A 4,103-nucleotide genomic window follows, 5' to 3' on the forward strand; every position below is an offset into this window, starting at 1 on the left:
ATCGAGACAAAGATACAGCTGCTTACATGAGTGGCCAACTCTTCTTTGCTGGGTAAGTTCTTCAAATGGTCATCAGGAAGGGTGGGTGGTAGAGATCCACTTGGCCGTGGAAGGCACAAGGCATGTGTCCTCCATACAACCATAGTGTCCTGTCTACAACCATTGTTGAATATCATCACAAATCACAGCAAAAATATATCTTTGCGGCGTGGAGCTATTCACACAATAGGGCAGATGCATTCATGTATTTGTCAGGGTCTGGGAGAGACTATCCGCCATGTTGGGTTATGATTGTATGTTCCTGCTTGTTAAAAGTCGTATATGTAACAGTAAGTGAGATGGAATAAAATGTGCATTGTCCAGTAGTGGTTAATAAAGTCCAAGTGGTCAGAGCCGGAGTAAGCTGGCTTGCCAGAGAAGCATACTGTTTATTGGACAGATTGACTTGTCTGTGTGGAGACTGGGGGCGGCTAGCTTTAGACCCCAGTTCCTGACAAAAGTGTGCTAGTTGGGTTCACATCATGTTTTATGTCCGGTAAAAAAACGTATACTTTTTTTTTTTTTAACAATGTAAATCTAACGGATGTCACTGTATGGCATCAGCCTGAGGCATCCGTTTAACGTATATGTTTTTTTTTTTTTACAATGTAACTCTATGGTGAATAGATGTCACTGTATGGCATCAGTCTGTGGCATCTGTTTAACGTATACGTTTTTTGTATACATTAAATAAATGGGGGAAAAAAATTTATCTGAACGCAGCCATAGTTGTTGTGCGCAACCTATAGTTTAGAGCAAGGGCTGGTTGTGGGAGGAATTTGGTACGTAGCCCAGTTGGCTGCCAGGATGCTGAGCCGGCATGTAGGGACACTGTAAAGTGCTGTGCCCAGGAACATTTGTGAATAGCCCTGAAAGTTGTTGTAGTAAAGAGTCTGACCCAGGGGCGTACACAGATCTCATAGGGCCCCAAAGAAAACTTATTATGGGCCCCTTCTCCACCCCACCCTGTTTCCCAGCACATTAAACACCTCCAGGCAACAAGTAACACAAAACGTGACACCCCAGATTTTGTATGAACTTATCACAAGTGGAAGAAATTAAAAAAATTGTATGGTCCCCAACTTCACTCACTTTTATGTCAGAAAAAGTGGAACTGGTGCTTCCTAAATGCGGCGCTGATTCTGAACACCATGCGTTTTCACCACACAACTGGCATAAATAGACTGAAAAATGTGCCCCATACGGCTCTATGCCTGCTGCTTCCCTCATGTAGTGCATTATAAAATGGCCTAGCTGAAGCCACCACTAGGGGGAGCTCAGTGCATAGGAACTTATAGTTACCATTGGATGCAAAGTAGGCTGTAAAACTCTTTATGCACTGAGCTCCCCCTAGTGGTGGCTGGAGTTCAGTGTCAGTTGTATGGTCTGCTCCCATGGAAGGTACTCCACTGGCCAGCTTACATTTTTATCCCAGTTTTTTTGCGTTTTCAGAAATGTAACATTTGGAACAAATGCCAACTTTTTCAAGTCCCTGCAAGTGCAAAAAATGCATCAAAAAGAGAAACCATCGTGTTATTTTTTTCTGGTCCAAGCTCATCCACTCACTAGGCATCTCCTACCAATTCATATGCGTTGAACTAGGACCAGGAAGTGTTGAGCGCTGGGGTCCACGTTCCAGCTTTGTAGGCAGTATTTGTAAGGCGGCCGGAGGAGTCAGCTTTGGTCACTGACCTACATAGTAATAATACTTTATAGTCTACATGTATACTAATTGCTGGTACTTATCCCCCGTTCCCCCGGCTGTAAATGCTGCTCATCACAAACACAAGTCTCTACGAAGCACATGTAAGTCCTCTGATGTGCACCAGCACCCGCGTTGCCAGGTTCATTGATAATGAGTGACCATGGTCACAAAACTGTGGCAGCGGGCGCTAATGTGCCATTATCAGTGTCGCTGACCTAGAAGAAGACGCACCTCATTTCCCGTACATACAGAAGATGTCTGCGGCCGTACAGTTCAGTAATGAAGATGAACAGGTGCACGAGCTGAGGAAGACTTGGTAGATTTTCTATCCAGGAGCTGGCTTTCTACCTGCAAGGAAGAAAAAAAGAAAATTAAATAAAAAAATTAATTAATTAAAAAAGATATATTATCTATCTGTCTGTCTGTCTGTCTATCTATCTATCTATCTATCCAGTTGGTTTCTATCTATCTAGTTTCTAGGACATTTGCTATTTTGGTGTCAAAGTCTGCAGAGGACACGGCAGTTGCAGAGAGAGCAGAGCCTCTAGGAGTAATAATAACGCCCCCGTTGCTCCTAGAGGCTCATTTGCATATACTTTATTAAAACATAACCTTTTCTCAGCAATGCGGACACATACAGTATGAACATGGGACCAACATAGATGTCTTCAGCTGCCAAGCGCACATGCAACATGTCAGCCAGTGTCATAGGTACAAGTCTGCTCTTTAAAAGGACAGATACCCTTTAAAACACTGACTGCCTTTTGTTGATCCAAGGCTCCGTTTCTGAATTATGCTAATGTTTCTTAATATGCAAATTAGGACTTTGGTGCAATGAGGGTGCTCTTGTTGCACCCAAGCTCCACTCATTACTTTGGTCGGCCCCTTCCCTAGCTGCTTGGATTGACAGGGTCTGGCAGTGGCAAAGCAGTGAGGGAAGGGCTGGTCACAGAAATGATTGGAGCTTGGGTGCAACAAGAGCACCCTTATTGCACCAAAGTCCTAATTTGCATATTAAGAAAAAGTGGTAGTGGTGGCATGCAGGCAGAAAATGTTATAACACACGGTGTGAAAGAAAGCAGTATTTTTGCCAGTTGTGTGGTGTCCCTATGAGATCTGTGAATCTGTGTGGCCCCTTGTAGGCTCCTCTATCATGTTACCAGGCGGAGGTTGGGGGTTGTCTGCAGATATTAAAAGTGTACAGTTCTTATCATTGCGAGATCATTGTGTACTGGTTTACAGGTCTTCACTGAAACACGGACCCATTTTGGGGGGGGGGGGGCAGCCAGCCTGATGACATCATAACCTGACCAGTTCACTGGGATTTTTCCCAGTATAGAGTCAATGGCCAATCTGCCCTTGGTGGGAATCTCTGATAGGACCGCCCCCTGGATTCATAACTATAGAAAGATTTTCTTTGATTTTCTTTTACAGTTTTGCCATTTTGGGGGGTTAGTTTTTTGCTCTGTATAAATGGCATGATAACCTTGTTCGGAAAGTCAGTATGATTACCTCTGTACCAAATTTATATGTTTTTTTTTTATATCTTACTACTTTTGCACAATAAAAACATTTTTTAAAGGATCTTTTGTTTTTGTGCTGCCATACACTCAGATGTGTGACTTTTTTTATTCATCCATTGACGGAGCCAATACATTCTAATACTCCTGCTCCGTATAGTATTCGAAGGAAGTTTTATGCGAATCGACTTCGGATGTTTCATCCAAAGTCGATTCACTCATCCCTAGTGGTGGCCAGAGGAGATCGGGTTTCCCTGGGTCTGGCCACCACCAAGCGCTCTCCCCATAGAAATGAATAGGAGCCCACCGCACTTGTGCAGCCACTGCTCCCATTCACTTCTATGGGGCAGACGGAAATAGCCGAGCCAGCACTCAGCTATTGTCGGAGGCCCCACAGAAATGAATCGAGGGCGGCTGCGCATACGCAGGGCGCCCTCCACCACTTTCAGGGCTCCGTTCTCAGTGTAAGGCCTAGTTCACACGAACGTGTGTGATCCGTGGCCGTATTGCCCATAGCAACCAATCAGAACTCAGCCTTTAGGTCCTACGGGGCTCTGAAAAAATGAAAGCTGAGCTCTGATTGGTTGCTATGGGCAACTAAGACAGATTTACTATTAGGCAGTTTGATTTGGAGACATTGGAGGCGGGCTACTTTTTCACGGGCCACTCTGTATAATGATCTAATGGTTCAATAATTATCTATAACTATTGCAATGTACCGCCCCCTACAGGCAGTAATGTGAGCACGCACTGACAGGAGAGACCCACGTGACCCGGTCACGTAGCTCATCACACACCAAATGAAATGACATTGCTGGGAGCGGCCTCATACGTGACGT

Source organism: Bufo bufo, chromosome 10 (genome assembly GCF_905171765.1).
Source record: "Bufo bufo chromosome 10, aBufBuf1.1, whole genome shotgun sequence".
Lineage (NCBI taxonomy): Eukaryota > Metazoa > Chordata > Amphibia > Anura > Bufonidae > Bufo > Bufo bufo.